Below are 20741 nucleotides of genomic sequence, written 5' to 3'. Positions count from 1 at the left end.
CGAATAAGTATTCTTATTGATGTTCCTACTATTCCTGCTCATGCTCCAAATAAGAAGTATAAAGTACCAATATCCTTATGGTTTGTTGAGAATAATCATTTTTGCGGTAAGATGGCTCAATTTAAGGTGGTAGACTGTAAATCTACTTATGAGATGTTTCTCTCTTACCATGTTTTAGGCCTTATATTCAATTATGATTCTAGACTGCAATTCTAGAGGTGTAAAATTTACTAAGGCCTAAAATTTTATTCTTTTAATTATAACTTTGAAGGTTATTAGTTTAGTTAACTTAAGTCCTTAGTATAGTGAGATTAAGGTTGATGTTGAGATTAATCCTATTGTTGAACTTATTACTGTTATAGGGAGAATAATTCTTGATTTTTGAGACTTTATTTTTATAGATCATGAATTTTCTGTGTATGACATAATTAGGGCTGAGAATCTAATACGTATATAATAGTAAAGTGTAATTGTAGTTAATACAACCATGATGGTTATAATAGTTGTTATGTTATTTTCTATTAATGATTGTATTACAAATCATTTTGGTAGAAATCTGAGGAATGGTGGTAAACCACCTAGGGATAGAAGAGATAAAAATATTATGAATTTAATTTCAGTTTTTATATTTCTGGCTGAATAAATTTGGTTTATAAGAAATAGATTTATTTGCTGAAATAATAAGACCATAATTAATCTTAATAGTGAGTAAATAATAAAGTATAGCTCTCAGATGTTTTCTCTAACTGTTAGGGATCTAATTATTCACCCTAAATGTCTAATTGAGGAATATGCTAGAAGTTGTCGTAGAGATGTTTGATTTAAACCACCTATTGCCCCAATAATAATTCTTAGAATGATAATTGTTCAAATGAAAGTTCTTAGTTGAATACAATAAGATAATACCATTATTGGGGCAATTTTTGTCATGTTATTAGTGTTAAACAGTTATTTCATCTTGAAGCTCCTATTACTTCTGGAAATCAGAAATGAAAAGGTGCAGCCCCGATCTTTAATAATAATCTAGATCTAATTATTATTGATGGAATAAATTCTGTTTCTCATCCTATTGGATACTCTATTTGAATCAGCAAAACTGAAAGTAATAGTATTGTCGATGGTATTGCTTGGACAATAAAATATTTAATTGATGACTCATTTATTATTATATTTTTGTTTCTTGTTAGGAGCGGAATAAATGAAAGTAAGTTGATCTCAAGTCCTATTCAAACTCCAAATCGGAAGTTTGATGAAATGGGCAGGATCGTTCCTATCATTAATGCTGATAGGAAGAGAAGTTTTGTAGAGATGTTGGTCATTAAAAAGGAGAGGATTGATACCTATATAAATGGGGTATCAACCCATTAGCTTGTTTAGCTTACCTTTTTACATTAAGGTGTATGATGCACGTTGGTTTTTGATACTAAAGGAGGCAGTTTAATTCTGTCTTATGAAATTTTCAATGAAGGTAATTTTTATTTACTTGATTTACCCTATCAAGGTTACCCTTTAATCAGGCACTTCATTTATATTTAATATATAAGTTAAAAAATTTTTTAAAAAATTTGTTTATGTATTATTTTGGTTATTTCTAATTAATTTATCTCGGTTCGAATAATTTGAATATATATTATATATAATAAATAATTTATATTAATTTATTACATTTAATTAAATTTAAATACCTATAATGTTATTTTATTATTATTAAATGATTATTTTAATACATTTATATACATAGGATTATAGCTACTTATGTTTTTAACTTAAAATAGATTATTATATTATAAATTATATAATAATATGTAATTTAATATTAAATATTATTATAACTGGATATAATAAATATAATTAATATTTTAAATATACAATTTTTTATTAATATAAATAATTATATTAATTATAATTATTATAAATCAATATATTTTCTATAATTATATTATTAAACTACTTAATATTTAAGTTTACTTAATATAAAGTTAATTTTATATTAATAACATATTACATTAATTTACATAATTGTATAAATTATATTTATTATATTATTTAATCTTTCTTTATTATTAGTGAAAAGAAAGATAAAATAAGAAAGAATATAATACATTTATTGGTATACATGTTCCATATTAATCTTTATTTATATATAATAGAGAAGTTGTTGTGGTCATCCGAGGGTGCGTTTCTTTTTTTTGTCATTCTTTGTGTTTTTTTTCTTTAAATATTTGAATCTTTTATTTTTTCTTAATTTTATAAATTTCTTATTTTGTCTCCAAAATTTTTATTCCTTCTTATTTATTCACTTTTTCTTTGTGTTATATGTAAGTTTTGTTAAACTAAATGTTCTATTTTGCAGTAATTTGATTTAATTATCATGTGATTTTGGTTTTAGCAATTGATTTAGTATTGGCATAATTCGTGCCAGCAGCCGCGGTTATACAATTGATACAAGTGAATATTATTGGTTGAAACAGTTGTTTGTATTTTAAGGTTAAAATATATATTTGTAAGGTGAAATGTTAAAATTTATTTATAGCTCTTTTTATGAATCTGTGAAATTTAAATAATAAACTAGGATTAGATACCCTATTATTTTAAATGTTAATTATATTTGCCAGGGTACTATTTGTTAAGGTCTTTAAACCCAAAGAATTTGGCGGTATCTCATTCCATTCAGAGGAACCTACCCCGTGATTGATAATACACGATTTACTCTACTTAATTTATTTGTTTGCATATCTCTGTTATCAGAGAATCTTTTTAGAGTTATAATTATCAAGATTTATAATTATAGACTATTTCAGGTCAAGGTGCAGCTTATAGTTAAGAGGAGGTGGGTTACAATAGATTTTTGTTTATAACGGATTTGATGGTGAAATACTATTAATGAAGGTGGATTTGATAGTAATTTAATTTATTTAATTTAACTGATATTGGCTCTGAGGTGTGTACACATCGCCCGTCGCTCTCATTATTGATTATTCTATTTTATTATTTTAATTTAGCTTCAATTTGGATGAGATAAGTCGTAACGTAGTAGATGTACTGGAAAGTGTATCTAGGAAGAGTTTCAAGATATAACTTATTAGTAAAGTGTTTCATTTACACTGAAAATTTTTCTGTGCAAGTCAGGATATCTTGATTATTTGTTTTATTATATTTATTTTTTGTTTATTTAATTATTTAATAAAAATAATTTTGTCGAATTTTGTCTTAGTATATTTTGTAGAATTGATTTTTTAGATTATAGTTTATTTGTAATGTAATTGTTTTATGAAATATTATTTTAAATTTTTAAAAGTAGATTTTATTTATTGTACCTTTTGTATGAGGGTTTATCAAAATTTTAGTATTTACTTTACTTGTCTCGATTTGGTTTGATTTATAAATAATTTATAGTTAATATATCATAATTATTATTAAATTATTTATAGAAATGAGATGTTAATCATTTCCTAAGATATCTTGTTTCTTAAGAAAAAATTTAATATTTTGAAGTTAATTGTATTTATTTAAATTTTTAAGTATAAATATTAACTTATTTATTCTTTAAGGGATAAGCTTTGAAGTTAAAACCTATAATTTGTTTTATAAAATATAATAGTAAGCTTCAAACCAGCTATCTCTATGATTAGGTTTTAGTTCATTATATTTATTTTGATCTTAAAAGTATTTTAGGTTTTTTATTAAAATTATTTATTTAATTTTAAAATTTTTGTAATAATGATAGAATTAGTATATTTATTTGTATATAATTTTTACCTTGTGAATTTATTATAAGGAACTAGGCAAAATTGATTCCCGCCTGTTTATCAAAAACATGTCCTCTTGAAAATACTTTGAAGTCTAGCCTGTTCACTGAGCAGATTTTTAAAGAGCCGCGTTATTTTGACCGTGCAAAGGTAGCATAATCATTAGTCTCTTAATTAGTGGCTGGAATGAATGGCTTGACGAGAAATCAACTGTCTCTTAATAAATTTTTGAATTTAACTTTTGAGTCAAAAGGCTTAAATTTTTCTTTAGGACGAGAAGATCCTATAGAGCTTAACATTTTATTTTTATATAGTTTTTAGTTTGTCTTTCTATATTTAATGTGGATGTTTTTTTGGGGTGACATGAAGAATGAATAAACTCTTCATTATTATATAATTTATTTATGTTTGTTGTTTTGATCCATAATTTATGATCATAAGATTAAGTTACCTTAGGGATAACAGCATAATTGTTTTTGAGAGTTCATATCGACAAAGCAGATTGCGACCTCGATGTTGGATTAAGAAAAATTTTGGGTGCAGTAGCCCAGTAATTCTTACATGATCTGAGTTCATAACGGCGTGAGCCAGGTCGGTTTCTATACTAAGATTATTAATTCATATTAGTACGAAAGGACCATATGGTTGAAATATGTTTTATTTTATTGATTAATATTAATTAAAATACTATTTTGACAGATTAATATGTTGAATTTAGAATTCATTTATGTAGATTTATTCTACAAATAGTATTGATACTTTATGATTTATTTATGTTTATTTTGAATTTTCTTTTATTAGTTATTTGTGTTTTAATTAGTGTTGCTTTTTTAACTTTATTAGAGCGTAAGGTTTTAGGTTACATCCGAATTCGAAAGGGTGCAAATAAAGTAGGTTTTGAAGGAATTCCTCAACCCTTTAGTGATGCTATTAAGTTAATTTATAAGGAGCAGCCAATTCCTATTATATCTAATTATTTACTTTATTATTTTTCTCCTGTTTTTAATTTAATAATTTCCTTGGCTGTTAGAGTGATTTTCCCTTACTTAACTTAAATATGTTCTTTTTCTTATGGATTTTTGTTTTTTTATGTTGTACTAGATTAGGTGTTTATACTGTTATAATTGCTGGTTGGTCTTCTAATTCAAATTATTCTTTACTAGGATCTCTTCGTTCTGTTGCTCAAACAATTTCATACGAAGTTAGTTTGGCTTTAATTTTATTATCTTTAATTATTTTAATTGGTAGTTTTAACATGTTTGATTTTATAAATTATCAGCTTTATTGTTGATTTATCATTATTTCTTTTCCTTTAGCTTTAGCTTGTTTTGCTTCTTGTTTAGCTGAAACTAACCGTACTCCTTTTGACTTTGCCATAGGTGAATCTGAGTTAGTTTCAGGTTTTAATATTGAATATGGTGCAGGTGGGTTTACTTTAATTTTTTTAACTGAGTATACTAGAATTGTTTTTATAAGAATATTATTAGCTTTAATTTTTTTAGGTGGTGATTTTTCTTCTTTTATATTTTTTATTAAGCTTGCTGTTATGTCCATTGGTTTTATTTGAGTTCGAGGGACATAACCACGTTTTCGTTATGATAAGTTAATATACTTAGCTTGAAAAAGTTTTTTGCCTTTATCTTTAATTTTTTTTATTTTCTTTGTCGGTTTAAAGATTTTATTTATTTCATTTATTTAGTGAAATTTTTTAAGAAAAGTATTAGAAGAGTTAAACTTCTAGTTTTATGTTTTCAAAACATATGCTTTTCCTAAGCTAATTAACTTATTATTCCTTAATTAGTTTATCTCATGCGTTTGCAACATGTACATTAATTAAGAAGTATGTAAAGTAGATAATTGTTAAGATTTGTCCTGTTATAATGTAAGGTTCTTCAACAGGTCGTTTACCAATTCATGTTAATAAGCATACAACAACTACTATATTTTCAGAATAAAATCTGATTAATAGGATAGAATTGGACACCGCGAAATGGTGTTTTATTATAAAATGGTAAAATTATTAAGATTCTAATTGATAAGAATAATGCAATAACACCTCTTAGCTTATTAGGGATTGATCGTAGAATTACATATGCAAATAAGAAATATCATTCTGGTTGAATATGGACAGGGGTTACTAATGGGATAGCAGGTACAAAATTATCTGGATCCCCTAGGAGGTATGGATTAATCAAGCACAATATAATTAATAATGATGTTATTAATACAAATGTAATAGAGTCCTTGAAAGTAAAGTATGGGTGAAATGTTTTTTTTTCAATATTTCCATTTAGACCTAAGGGGTTATTAGACCCTGTTTGGTGGAGGAAGAATGAATGAATTGCTGCCATTGCAGCAATAATAAACGGCAGTACAAAATGGAATGTAAAGAATCGATTTAATGTTGCATTATCAACAGCAAACCCTCCTCATACTCATTGAACTAAATCTGTTCCTAAATATGGAATTGCTGATAATAAATTAGTAATTACTGTCGCACCTCAGAATGATATTTGACCTCAACTTAAAACGTATCCTATACATGCAGTTGCTATAACTAAGAATAGGATTACTGTACCAATTATTCAGGTGTGTATGTATATGTAAGATCCGTAATAAATTCCTCGTCCGACATGTAAATAAATACAAATAAAAAATATAGAAGCTCCATTTGCGTGTAAGGTTCGAATAATTCAACCATTATTTACGTCTTGGCAGATGTGAACTACACTACTAAATGCTATTTCAATATTTGATGTATAATGTATAGCTAAAAATAGTTCGGTTACAATTTGAATTACCAAACATAACCCTAGTAGGGACCCAAAATTTCATCAAAATGAAATATTTGTTGGTGCAGGTAAATCAACTAAAGAGTTATTAATGATTTTAATTAAAGGATGTCTTAATCGTAAGGGTATATTCATCAGTAAATTATCTTATTTTACGAATAGGTCCCTGGTTAATATTGGTGATTTTAACAACTGCTAATAGTGATAAAAATAAATAAAAAATTATTATTATTGTTTTAATAAATGTTGGTCTATTATATAGTTTTTCTAAAGATATTGTTATTTCTTGATAATTGATTGAATTATCAATATTTATAGTTTCAATATTTTTGAAAAAGTCTATAAATATTGTTATATCTAAAATAATTAATGTTGATATAATAAATACTCACACTGTTAAGGTAATAATTATCGTAATTGATTTAGGTTGAAATATTTCGTTTGATGCAATTCCCGTAATATAAATAAATAGAACTAATATACCACCAAGAAACGTTAAAAATAAAATATATGATAATCAATATCTTCCCATTATTGTTCCTGTTATTAGTCCAACTAGAAAAGTTTGTAGGATAATGAAAAGCATTATTGATATTGGGTGTCTTAATTTAATAAAATTAATATTTTTACGTTTGATAGCGATATAATTATTATTTTGATCATTTCAGGGGTTAGTTTATAAAAAATATCGGTTTTGGGGACCGATGATGGAAAGCTTTTTCACCTCTGAAGTTTAAAAAGTGGGGGCTGGACTTATTTCCGGTATACAAGACCGGCGTTTTTTTTAAACTATTAAAACTAATGTTTATATTCTCTGTCTTTACTTCTATATTGATTTATTTTGCTGGTGTTTATGTTTTTCTTCTAAACGTAAGCATTTATTAATGGTTCTTTTGAGATTAGAATATATTGTTCTTTCTTTATTTATATTAGTTATTCTTTTTCTTATTGAGTTTGATTATGATTATTTTTTTCCTGTTATTCTTTTGGTTTTTTCTGTTTGTGAGGGTGCTTTAGGTCTTTCTATTTTAGTTTCAATAATTCGTTCTCATGGGAATGATTTTTTTAATTCTTTTGGTTTATCTTTATGTTAAAGTATTTATTTATAACTATTTTTTTGATCCCTCTTTGTTTGGTTAATAATTGTTGATGGTTGGTTCACTCTTTAATGTTTCTGTCTAGTTTTGTTTCTATGATTTGTGTTTATTCATACGCAGATTTGAATATGATTAGATATTATTTTGGTATTGATTATTTTTCTTTTAGTTTCATTTTGCTTAGTTTTTGGATTTGTTCTTTAATAATTACTGCTAGAGGTTCAGTTTATTTAAGTTCTTATCATTCTAATTTTTTTGTTTTTATAGTCTTAATTTTAATGATTACACTTTATTGTTCATTTGCTAGATTGAGTCTTCTTTCTTTTTATATTTTTTTTGAGGCTAGATTAGTTCCTACTTTACTTTTGATTTTAGGTTGAGGGTATGAACCTGAACGTTTACAGGCTGGTGTTTATTTAATTTTTTATACTCTGGTTGCTAGATTGCCTTTATTATAGGTGTTATTTAGGGTTTATGATTTTTCTAATACTTTATATTTTCCTTTATTGGTTGATTTTGGTTCTTATTATTTTATATTTTATGTGTTTATAATTCTTGCTTTTTTAGTTAAGATGCCAATATTTTTGGTTCATTTATGGCTTCCTAAGGCTCATGTTGAGGCCCCTATTTCAGGTAGAATAATTCTTGCTGGTGTTTTATTAAAGTTAGGTGGTTATGGTATTTTTCGTGTTATGAAGGTTATTTCTTATTTGGGTTTAAATTTTAATTATTTTTGATTGTCTTTAGGTTTATCTGGTGGGGTTATTGTTAGATTTATTTGTTTTCGTCAGGTTGATTTAAAGTCTCTAAATGCATATTCTTCTGTTGCTCATATAAGAATGGTTATTGGAGGATTGATGACTATGAATTGATGAGGTTGTATAGGTTCTCTTTCTTTAATGGTTGGTCATGGTTTGTGTTCTTCTGGTTTATTTTGTTTATCTAATATTATTTATGAGCGTTTAGGTAGATGAAGATTATTAATTAACATGGGTATAAATAATTTGATACGAAGAATGGCTTTATGATGATTTCTTTTGAGATCATCTAATATAGCTGCTCCTCCTTCTTTAAATTTGGTAGGTGAACTTAGATTATTAAATAGAATTATGTCTTGATCTTTTAGATTTTTTGCTTTAATTTTTTTGTCTTTTTTTAGAGCTGTTTATACTTTATATATGTATTCTTATTCTCAGCATGGTAATAATTATTCTGGTGTTTATACTTGTTCTCTTGGTTATTTTCGTGAATATCATCTTTTACTTTTACATTGATTGCCTTTAAATATTCTTTGTTCAAAGAGAGAGTATTTTTTTGTTTAGTTTGCTTAAGTATTTTAATTAAAAATGTTGTTTTGTGGAATCAATGATATGAATTTTTCATCTTAGGCCGTGAATTTGTTTTCTATTTGTTCTTTGAGTTTTTTTCTTTATTTTTTCTAGAATGAGAAATAAGAATGAATATAACACATTTATTGGTATACATGTTCCATATTAATCTTTATTTATATATAATAGAGAAGTTGTTGTGGTCATCTGAGGATGCGTACTTTTTTTGTCGTTCTTTGTGTTTTTTTTCTTTTTTTTCTTTAAATATTTGAATCTTTTATTTTTTCTTAATTTTATAAATTTTTAAATTTCTTATTTTGTCTCCAAAATTTTTATTCCTTCTTATTTATTCACTTTTTCTTTGTGTTATATGTAAGTTTTGTTAAACTAAATGTTATATTTTGCAGCAATTTGATTTAATTATCATGTGATTTTGGTTTTAGCAATTGATTTAGTATTGGCATAATTCGTGCCAGCAGCCGCGGTTATACGATTGATACAAGTGAATATTATTGGTTGAAACAGTTGTTTGTATTTTAGGGTTAAAATATAAATATGTAAGGTGAAATGTTAAAATTTATTTATAGCTCTTTTTATGAATCTGTGAAATTTAAATAATAAACTAGGATTAGATACCCTATTATTTTAAATGTTAATTATATTTGCCAGGGTACTATTAGTTAAGGTCTTTAAACCCAAAGAATTTGGCGGTATCTCATTCCATTCAGAGGAACCTACCCCGTGATTGATAATAAACGATTTACTCCACTTAATTTATTTGTTTGTATATCTCCGTTATCAGAGAATCTGTTTAGAGTTATAATTCTCAAGATTTATAATTATAGACTATTTCAGGTCAAGGTGCAGCTTATAGTTAAGAGGAGGTGGGTTACAATAGATTTTTGTTTATAACGGATTTGATGGTGAAATACTATTAATGAAGGTGGATTTGATAGTAATTTAATTTATTTAATTTATCTGATATTGGCTCTGAGGTGTGTGCACATCGCCCGTCGCTCTCATTATTGATTATTCTATTTTATTATTTTAATTTAGCTTCAATTTAGATGAGATAAGTCGTAACATAGTAGATGTACTGGAAAGTGTATCTAGGAAGAGTTTCAAGATATAACTTATTAGTAAAGTGTTTCATTTACACTGAAAATTTTTCTGTGCAAGTCAGGATATCTTGATTATTTGTTTTATTATATTTATTTTTTGTTTATTTAATTATTTAATAAAAATAATTTTGTCGAATTTTGTCTTAGTATATTTTGTAGAATTGATTTTTTAGATTATAGTTTATTGGTAATGTAATTGTTTTATGAAATATTATTTTAAATTTTTAAAAGTAGATTTTATTTATTGTACCTTTTGTATGAGGGTTTATCAAAATTTTAGTATTTACTTTACTTGTCTCGATTTGGTTTGATTTATAAATAATTTATACTTAATGTATCATAATTATTATTAAATTATTTATAGAAATGAGATGTTAATCATTTCCTAATATATCTTGTTGCTTAAGAAAAAATTTAATTTTTTGAAGTTAATTGTATTTATTTAAATTTTTAAGTATAAATATTAACTTATTTATTCTTTAAGGGATAAGCTTTGAAGTTAATAACCTATAATTTGTTTTATAAAATATAATAGTAAGCATCAAACCAGCTATCTCTATGATTACGTTTTAGTTCATTATATTTATTTTGATCTTAAAAGTATTTTAGGTTTTTTATTAAGATTATTTATTTAATTTTAAAATTTTTGTAATAATGATAGAATTAGTATATTTATTTGTATATAATTTTTACCTTGTGAATTTATTATAAGGAACTAGGCAAAATTGATTTCCGCTTGTTTATCAAAAACATGTCCTCTTGAAAATACTTTGAAGTCTAGCCTGTTCACTGAGCAGATTTTTAAAGAGCCGCATTATTTTGACCGTGCAAAGGTAACATAATCATTAGTCTCTTAATTAGTGGCTGGAATGAATGGCTTGACGAGAAATCAACTGTCTCTTAATAAATTTTTGAATTTAACTTTTGACTCAAAAGGCTTAAATTTTTCTTTAGGACGAGAAGACCCTATAGAGCTTAACATTTTTTTTATATAGTTTTTGTTTGTCTTTCTATATTTAATGATGATGTTTTGTAGGGGTGACATGAAGAATGAATAAACTCTTCATTATTATATCATTTATTTATGTTTGTTGTTTTGATCCATAATTTATGATCATAAGATTAAGTTACCTTAGGGATAACAGCATAATTGTTTTTGAGAGCTCATATCGACAAAGCAGATTGCGACCTCGATGTTGGATTAAGAAAAATTTTGGGTGTAGTAGCCCAGTAATTAGGTCTGTTCGACCTTTAAATTCTTACATGATCTGAGTTCAGACTGGCGTGAGCCAGGTCGGTTTCTATCCTAAGATTATTAATTCATATTAGTACGAAAGGACCATTTGGTTGAAATATGTTTTATTTTATTGATTAATATTAATTAAATTACTCTTTTGACAGATTAATGTGTTGAATTTAGAATTCATTTATGTAGATTTTTTCTACAAATAGTATTGATACTTTATGATTTATTTATGTTTATTTTGAATTTTCTTTTATTAGTTATTTGTGTTTTAATTAGTTTTGCTTTTTTAACTTTATTAGAGCGTAAGGTTTTAAGTTACATCCAAATTCGAAAGGGTCCAAATAAAGTAGGTTTTGTAGGAATTTCTCAACCCTTTAGTTATGCTATTAAGTTAATTTGTAAGGAGCAGCCAATTCTTATTATATCTAATTATTTACTTTATTATTTTTCTCCTGTTTTTAATTTAATAATTTCCTTGGCTGCTTGAGTGATTTTCCCTTACTTAACTTAAATATGTTCTTTTTCTTATGGATTTTTGTTTTTTTATGTTGTACTAGATTAGGTGTTTATACTGTTATAATTGCTGGTTGGTCTTCTAATTCAAATTATTCTTTACTAGGATCTCTTCGTTCTGTTGCTCAAACAATTTCATACGAAGTTAGTTTGGCTTTAATTTTATTATCTTTAATTATTTTAATTGGTAGTTTTAACATGTTTGATTTTATAAATTATCAGCTTTATTGTTGATTTATTATTATTTCTTTTCCTTTAGCTTTAGCTTGTTTTGCTTCTTGTTTAGCTGAAACTAACTGTACTCCTTTTGACTTTGCCATAGGTGAATCTGAGTTAGTTTCAGGTTTTAATATTGAATATGGTGCAGGTGGGTTTACTTTAATTTTTTTAGCTGAGTATACTAGAATTGTTTTTATTAGAATATTATTAGCTTTAATTTTTTTAGGTGGTGATTTTTATTCTTTTATATTTTTTATTAAGCTTGCTGCTATGTCCTTTGGTTTTATTTGAGTTCGAGGGACATTACCACGTTTTCGTTATGATAAGTTAATATACTTAGCTTGAAAAAGTTTTTTGCCTTTATCTTTAAATTTTTTTATTTTCTTTGTCGGTTTAAAGATTTTATTTATTTCATTTATTTAGTGAAATTTTTTAAGAAAAGTTATTAGAAGAGTTAAACTTCTAGTTTTATGTTTTCAAAACATATGCTTTTCCTAAGCTAATTAACTTATTATTCCTTAATTAGTTTATCTCATGCATTTGCAACATGTACATTAATTAAGAAGTATGTAAAGTAGATAATTGTTAAGATTTGTCCTGTTATAATGTAAGGTTCTTCAACAGGTCGTTTACCAATTCATGTTAATAAGCATACAACAACTACTATATTTTCAGAATAAAATCTGATTAATAGGATAGAATTGGACACCGCGAAATGGTGTTTTATTATAAAATGGTAAAATTATTAAGATTCTAATTGATAAGAATAATGCAATAACACCTCTTAGCTTATTAGGTATTGATCGTAGAATTGCATATGCAAATAAGAAATATCATTCTGGTTGAATATGGACAGGGGTTACTAATGGGTTAGCAGGTACAAAATTATCTGGATCCCCTAGGAGGTAAGGATTAATCAAGCACAATATAATTAATAATGATGTTATTAATACAAATGTAATAGAGTCCTTGAAAGTAAAGTATGGGTGAAATGGGATTTTTTCAATATTTCCATTTAGACCTAAGGGGTTATTAGACCCTGTTTGGTGGAGGAAGAATGAATGAATTGCTGCCATTGCAGCAATTATAAACGGCAGTACAAAATGGAATGTAAAGAATCGATTTAATGTTGCATTATCAACAGCAAACCCTCCTCATACTCATTGAACTAAATCTGTTCCTAAATATGGAATTGCTGATAATAAATTAGTAATTACTGTCGCACCTCAGAATGATATTTGACCTCAAGGTAAAACGTATCCTATACATGCGGTTGCTATAACTAAGAATAGGATTACTGTACCAATTATTCAGGTGTGTATGTATATGTAAGATCCGTAATAAATTCCTCGTCCGACATGTAAATAAATACAAATAAAAAATATAGAAGCTCCATTTGCGTGTAAGGTTCGAATAATTCAACCATTATTTACGTCTCGGCAGATGTGAACTACACTACTAAATGCTATTTCAATATTTGATGTATAATGTATAGCTAAAAATAGTCCGGTTACAATTTGAATTACCAAACATAACCCTAGTAGGGACCCAAAATTTCATCAAAATGAAATATTTGTTGGTGCAGGTAAATCGACTAAAGAGTTATTAATGATTTTAATTAAAGGATGTCTTAATCGTAAGGGTTTATTCATCAGTAAATTATCTTATTTTACGAATAGGTCCCTGGTTAATATTGGTGATTTTAACAACTGCTAATAGTGCTAAAAATAAATAAAAAATTATTATTATTGTAAAAATGAATGGTGGTCTATTATATAGTTTTTCTAAAGATATTGTTATTTCTTGATGATTGATTGAATTATCAATATTTATAGTTTCAGTATTTTTGAAAAAGTCTATAAATATTGTTATATCTAAAATAATTAATGTTGATATAATAAATACTCATACTGTTAAGGTAATAATTATCGTAATTGATTTAGGTTGAAATATTTCGTTTGATGCAATTCCCATAATATAAATAAGTAGAACTAATATACCACCAAGAAACGTTAAAAATAAAATATATGATAATCAATATCTTCCCATTATTGTTCCTGTTATTAGTCCAACTAGAAAAGTTTGTAGGATAATGAAAAGCATTATTGATATTGGGTGTCTTAATTTAATAAAATTAATATTTTTACGTTTGATAGCGATATAATTATTATTTTGATCATTTCAGGGGTTAGTTTATTAAAAATATCGGTTTTGGGGACCGATGATGGTAAGCTTTTTCACCTCTGAAGTTTTAAAAGTGGGGGCTGGACTTATTTCCGGTTTACAAGACCGGCGTTTTTTTAAACTATTAAAACGAATGTTTATATTCTCTGTCTTTACTTCTTTATTGATTTATTTTGCTGGTGTTTATGTTTTTTCTTCTAAACGTAAGCATTTATTAATGGTTCTTTTGAGATTAGAATATATTGTTCTTTCTTTATTTATATTAGTTATTCTTTTTCTTATTGAGTTTGATTATGATTGTTTTTTTTCCTGTTATTCTTTTGGTTTTTTCTGTTTGTGAGGGTGCTTTAGGTCTTTCTATTTTAGTTTCAATAATTCGTTCTCATGGGAATGATTTTTTTAATTCTTTTGGTTTATCTTTATGTTAAAGTATTCATTTATAACTATTTTTTTGATCCCTCTTTGTTTGGTTAATAATTGTTGATGGTTGGTTCATTCTTTAATGTTTCTGTCTAGTTTTGTTTTTATGATTTGCGTTTATTCATACGCAGATTTGAATATGGTTAGATATTATTTTGGTATTGATTATTTTTCTTTTAGTTTCATTTTGCTTAGTTTTTGAATTTGTTCTTTAATAATTACTGCTAGAGGTTCAGTTTATTTAAGTTCTTATCATTCTAATTTTTTGTATTTATAGTCTTAATTTTAATGATTACACTTTATTGTTCATTTGCTAGATTGAGTCTTCTTTCTTTTTATATTTTTTTTTTGAGGCTAGATTAGTTCCTACTTTACTTTTGATTTTAGGTTGAGGGTATGAACCTGTACGTTTACAGGCCGGTGTTTATTTAATTTTTTATACTCTGGTTGCTAGATTGCCTTTATTATAGGTGTTATTTAGGGTTTATGATTTTTCTAATACTTTATATTTTCCTTTATTGGTTGATTTTGGTTCTTATTATTTTATATTTTATGTGTTTATAATTCTTGCTTTTTTAGTTAAGATGCCAATATTTTTGGTTCATTTATGGCTTCCTAAGGCTCATGTTGAGGCCCCTATTTCAGGTAGAATAAGTCTTGCTGGTGTTTTATTAAAGTTAGGTGGTTATGGTATTTTTCGTGTTATGAAGGTTATTTCTTATTTGGGTTTAAATTTTAATTATTTTTGATTGTCTTTAGGTTTATCTGGTGGGGTTATTGTTAGATTTAATTGTTTTCGTCAGGTTGATTTAAAGTCTCTAATTGCATATTCTTCTGTTGCTCATATAAGATTGGTTATTGGAGGATTGATGACTATGAATTGATGAGGTTGTATAGGTTCTCCTTCTTTAATGGTTGGTCATGGTTTGTGTTCTTCTGCTTTATTTTGTTTATCTAATATTATTTATGAGCGTTTAGATAGACGAAGATTATTAATTAACAAGGGTATAATTAATTTGATACCAAGAATGGCTTTATGATGATTTCTTTTGAGATCATCTAATATAGCTGCTCCTCCTTCTTTAAATTTGGTAGGTGAACTTAGATTATTAAATAGAATTATGTCTTGATCTTTTAGATGTTTTGCTTTAATTTTTTGTCTTTTTTTAGAGCTGTTTATTCTTTATATATGTATTCTTATTCTCAGCATGGTAATTATTGTACTGGTGTTTATACTTGTTCTCTAGGTTACTTTCGTGAATATCATCTTTTACTTTTACATTGATTGCCTTTAAATATTCTTTGTTTAAAGGGAGAGTATTTTTTTGTTTAGGTTGCTTAAGTATTTTAATTAAAAATGTTGTTTTGTGGAATCAATGATATGAATTTTTCATCTTAGGCCGTGAATTTGTTTTCTATTTGTTCTTTGAGTTTTTTTTCTTTATTTTTTTCTAGAATAAGAAATAAGAAAGAATATAATACATTTATTGGTATACATGTTCCATATTAATCTTTATTAATATATAATAGAGAAGTTGTTGTGGTCATCCGAGGGAGCGTTTTTTTTTCGTTCTTTGTGTTTTTTTTTCTTTTTTTTCTTTAAATATTTGAATCTTTTATTTTTTCTTAATTTTATAAATTTTTAAATTTCTTATTTTGTCTCCAAAATTTTTATTCCTTCTTATTTATTCACTTTTTCTTTGTGTTATATGTAAGTTTTGTTAAACTAAATGTTCTATCTTGCAGTAATTTGATATAATTATCAAGTGATTTTGGTTTTAGCAATTGATTTAGTATCGGCATAATTCGTGCCAGCAGCCGCGGTTATACGATTGATACAAGTGAATATTATTGGTTGAAACAGTTGTTTGTATTTTAGGGTTAAAATATAAATTTGTAAGGTGAAATGTTTAAATTTATTTATAGCTCTTTTTATGAATCTGTGAAATTTAAATAATAAACTAGTATTAGACACCCTATTATTTTAAATGTTAATTATATTTACCAGGGTACTATTGGTTAAGGTCTTTAAACCCAAAGAATTTGGCGGTATCTCATTCCATTCAGAGGAACCTACCCCGTGATTGATAATACATGATTTACTCTTCTTAATTTATTTGTTTGTATATCTCCGTTATCAGAGAATCTTTTTAGAGTTATAATTCTCAAGATTTATAATTATAAACTATTTCAGGTCAAGGTGCAGCTTATAGTTAAGAGGAGGTGGGTTACAATAGATATTTGTTTATAACGGATTTGATGGTGAAATACTATTAATGAAGGTGGATTTGATAGTAATTTAATTTATTTAATTTAACTGATATTGGCTCTGAGGTGTGTGCACATCGCCCGTCGCTCTCATTATTGATTATTCTATTTTATTATTTTAATTTAGCTTCAATGTAGATGAGATAAGTCGTAACATAGTAGATGTACTGCAAAGTGTATCTAGGAAGAGTTTCAAGATATAACTTATTAGTAAAGTGTTTCATTTACACTGAAAATTTTTCTGTGCAAATCAGGATATCTTGATTATTTGTTTTATTATATTTATTTTTTGTTTATTTAATTATTTAATAAAAATAATTTTGTCGAGTTTTGTCTTAGTATATTTTGTAGAATTGATTTTTTAGATTATAGTTTATTGGTAATGTAATTGTTTTATGAAATATTATTTTAAATTTTTAAAAGTAGATTTTATTTATTGTACATTTTGTATGAGGGTTTATCAAAATTTTAGTATTTACTTTACTTGTCTCGATTTGGTTTGATTTATAAATAATTTATAGTTAATGTATCATAATTATTATTAAATTATTTATAGAAATGAGATGTTAATCATTTCCTAAGATATCTAGTTTCTTAAGAAAAAATTTAATTTTTTGAAGTTAATTGTATTTATTTAAATTTTTAAGTATAAATATTAACTTATTTATTCTTTAAGGGATAAGCTTTGAAGTTAATAACATATAATTTGTTTTATAAAATATAATAGTAAGCTTCAAACCAGCTATCTCTATGATTACGTTTTAGTTCATTATTTTTTATTTTGATCTTATAAGTAATTTAGGTTTTTTATTAAAATTATTTATTTAATTTTAAAATTTTTGTAATAATGATAGAATTAGTATATTTATTTGTATATAATTTTTACCTTGTGAATTTATTATAAGGAACTAGGCAAAATTGATTTCCGCCTGTTTATCAAAAACATGTCCTCTTGAAAATACTTTGAAGTCTAGCCTGTTCACTGAGCAGATTTTTAAAGAGCCGCGTTATTTTGACCGTGCAAAGGTAGCATAATCATTAGTCTCTTAATTAGTGGCTGGAATGAATGGCTTGACGAGAAATCAACTGTCTCTTAATAAATTTTTGAATTTAACTTTTGACTCAAAAGGCTTAAATTTTTCTTTAGGACGAGAAGACCCTATAGAGCTTAACATTTTTTTATGTAGTTTTTGTTTGTCTTTCTATATTTAATGATGATGTTTTGTAGGGGTGACATGAAGAATGAATAAACTCTTCATTATTATATCATTTTTTTATGTTTGTTGTTTTGATCCATAATTTATGATCATAAGATTAAGTTACCTTAGGGATAACAGCGTAATTGTTTTTGAGAGCTCATATCGACAAAGCAGATTGCGACCTCGATGTTGGATTAAGAAAAATTTTGGGTGCAGTAGCCCAGTAATTAGGTCTGTTCGACCTTTAAATTCTTACATGATCTGAGTTCAGACTGGCGTGAGCCAGGTCGGTTTCTGTCCTAAGATTATTAATTCATATTAGTACGAAAGGACCATATGGTTGAAATATGTTTTATTTTATTGATTAATACTAATTAAATTACTATTTTGACAGATTAATGTGTTGAATTTAGAATTCATTTATGTAGATTTTTTCTACAAATAGTATTGTTACTTTATGATTTATTTATGTTTATTTTGAATTTTCTTTTATTAGTTATTTGTGTTTTAATTAGTGTTGCTTTTTTAACTTTATTAGAGCGTAAGGTTTTAGGTTACATCCAAATTCGAAAGGGTGCAAATCAAGTAGGTTTTGTAGGAATTTCTCAACCCTCTAGTGATGCTATTAAGTTAATTTGTAAGGAGCAGCCAATTCCTATTATATCTAATAATTTACTTTATTATTTTTCTCCTGTTTTTAATTTAATAATTTCCTTGGCTGTTTGAGTGATTTTCCCTTACTTAACTTATATATGTTCTTTTCCTTATGGATTTTGGTTTTTTTATGTTTTACTAGATTAGGTGTTTATACTGTTATAATTGCTGGTTGGTCTTCTAATTCAAATTATTCTTTACTAGGATCTCTTCGTTCTGTTGCTCAAACAATTTCATACCAAGTTAGTTTGGCTTTAATTTTATTATCTTTAATTATTTTAATTGGTAGTTTTAACATGTTTGATTTTATAAATTATCCGCTTTATTGTTAATTTATTATTATTTCTTTTCCTTTAGCTTTAGCTTGTTTTGCTTCTTGTTTAGCTGAAACTAACCGTACTCCTTTTGACTTTGCCGAAGGTGAATCTGAGTTAGTTTCAGGTTTTAATATTGAATATGGTGCAGGTGGGTTTACTTTAATTTTTTTAGCTGAGTATACTAGAATTGTTTTTATAAGAATATTATTAGCTTTAATTTTTTTAGGTGGTGATTTTTATTCTTTTATATTTTTTATTAAGCTTGCTGTTATGTCCTTTGGTTTTATTTAAGTTCGAGGGAGATTACCACGTTTTCGTTATGATAAGTGAATATACTTAGCTTGAAAAAGTTATTTGCGTTTATCTTTAAATTTTTTTATTTTCTTTGTCAGTTTAAAGATTTTATTTATTTCATTTATTTAGTGAAATTTTTTAAGAAAAGTTATTAGAAGAGTTAAACTTCTAGTTTTATGTTTTCAAAACGTATGCTTTTCCTAAGCTAATTAACTCATTATTCCTTAATTAGTTTATCTCATGTGTTTGCAACATGTACATTACTTAAGAAGTATGTAAAGTAGATAATTGTTAAGATTTGTCCTGTTATAATGTAAGGTTCTTCAACAGGTCGTTTACCAATTCATGTTAATAAGCATACAACAACTACTATAATTCAGAATAAAATCTGATTAATAGGATAGAATTGAATACCTTGAAATGGTGTTTTATTATAAAATGGTAAAATTATTAAGATTCTAATTGATAAGAATAATGCAATAACACCTCCTAGCTTATTAGGGATTGATCGTAGAATTGCATATGCAAATAAGAAATATCATTCTGGTTGAATATGGGCGGGGGTTACTAATGGGTTAGCAGGTACAAAATTATCTGGATCCCCTAGGAGGTAAGGATTAATCAAGCACAATATAATTAATAATGATGTTATTAATACAAATGTAATAGAGTCCTTGAAAGTAAAGTATGGGTGAAATGGGATTTTTTCAATATTTCCATTTAGGCCTAGGGGGTTATTAGACACTGTTTGGTGGAGGAAGAATAAATGAATTGCTGCCATTGCAGCAATAATAAATGGCAGTACAAAATGGAATGTAAAGAATCGATTTAATGTTGCATTATCAACAGCAAACCCTCCTCATACTCACTGAACTAAATCTGTTCCTAAATATGGAATTGCTGATAATAAATTAGTAATTACTGTCGCACCTCTGTATGATATTTGACCTCAAGGCAAAACGTATCCTATAAATGCGGTTGCTATAACTAAGAATAGGATTACTGTACCAATTATTCAGGTGTGTATGTATATGTAAGATCCGTAGTAAATTCCGCGTCCGACATGTAAATAAATACAAATAAAAAATATAGAAACTCCATTTGCATGTAAGGTTCGAATAATTCAACCATTATTTACGTCTCGGCAGATGTGAACTACACTACTAAATGCTATTTCAATATTTGATGTATAATGTATAGCTAAAAATAGTCCGGTTAGAATTTGAATTACCAAACATAACCCCAGTAGGGACCCAAAATTTCATCAAAATGAAATATTTGTTGGTGCAGGTAAATCAACTAAAGAGTTATTAATGATTTTAATTAAAGGATGTCTTAAT

The 20741-nt window shown here is 26.2% G+C and overlaps 2 long non-coding RNA genes and 2 pseudogenes across 2 annotated transcripts; 3 read left to right on the top strand and 1 right to left on the bottom strand.

Moving 5' to 3' along the window:
* The first annotated feature begins 3673 nt into the window (after window positions 1–3673).
* LOC126185106 (uncharacterized) lies at window positions 3674–11476 on the top strand. The gene is made up of 2 exons (XR_007536947.1): window positions 3674–4062; window positions 11083–11476. It is a non-coding gene; the product is annotated as an uncharacterized LOC126185106 (long non-coding RNA).
* Window positions 7629–8960, top strand: LOC126185103 (NADH-ubiquinone oxidoreductase chain 4-like; annotated as a pseudogene).
* On the bottom strand, window positions 10902–18368 carry LOC126185105 (uncharacterized). Its single transcript, XR_007536946.1, has 2 exons — window positions 18261–18368; window positions 10902–11218 (listed from the first exon to the last, which is right to left on the bottom strand). It is a non-coding gene; the product is annotated as an uncharacterized LOC126185105 (long non-coding RNA).
* Window positions 14671–16002, top strand: LOC126185102 (NADH-ubiquinone oxidoreductase chain 4-like; annotated as a pseudogene).
* Window positions 18369–20741: the final 2373 nt, after the last annotated feature.

This window comes from Schistocerca cancellata, chromosome 4 (assembly GCF_023864275.1).
Source record: "Schistocerca cancellata isolate TAMUIC-IGC-003103 chromosome 4, iqSchCanc2.1, whole genome shotgun sequence".
Lineage (NCBI taxonomy): Eukaryota > Metazoa > Arthropoda > Insecta > Orthoptera > Acrididae > Schistocerca > Schistocerca cancellata.
Note: the sequence above shows the minus strand (reverse complement) of the source record. Positions and strands in the feature narration are given on the sequence as shown.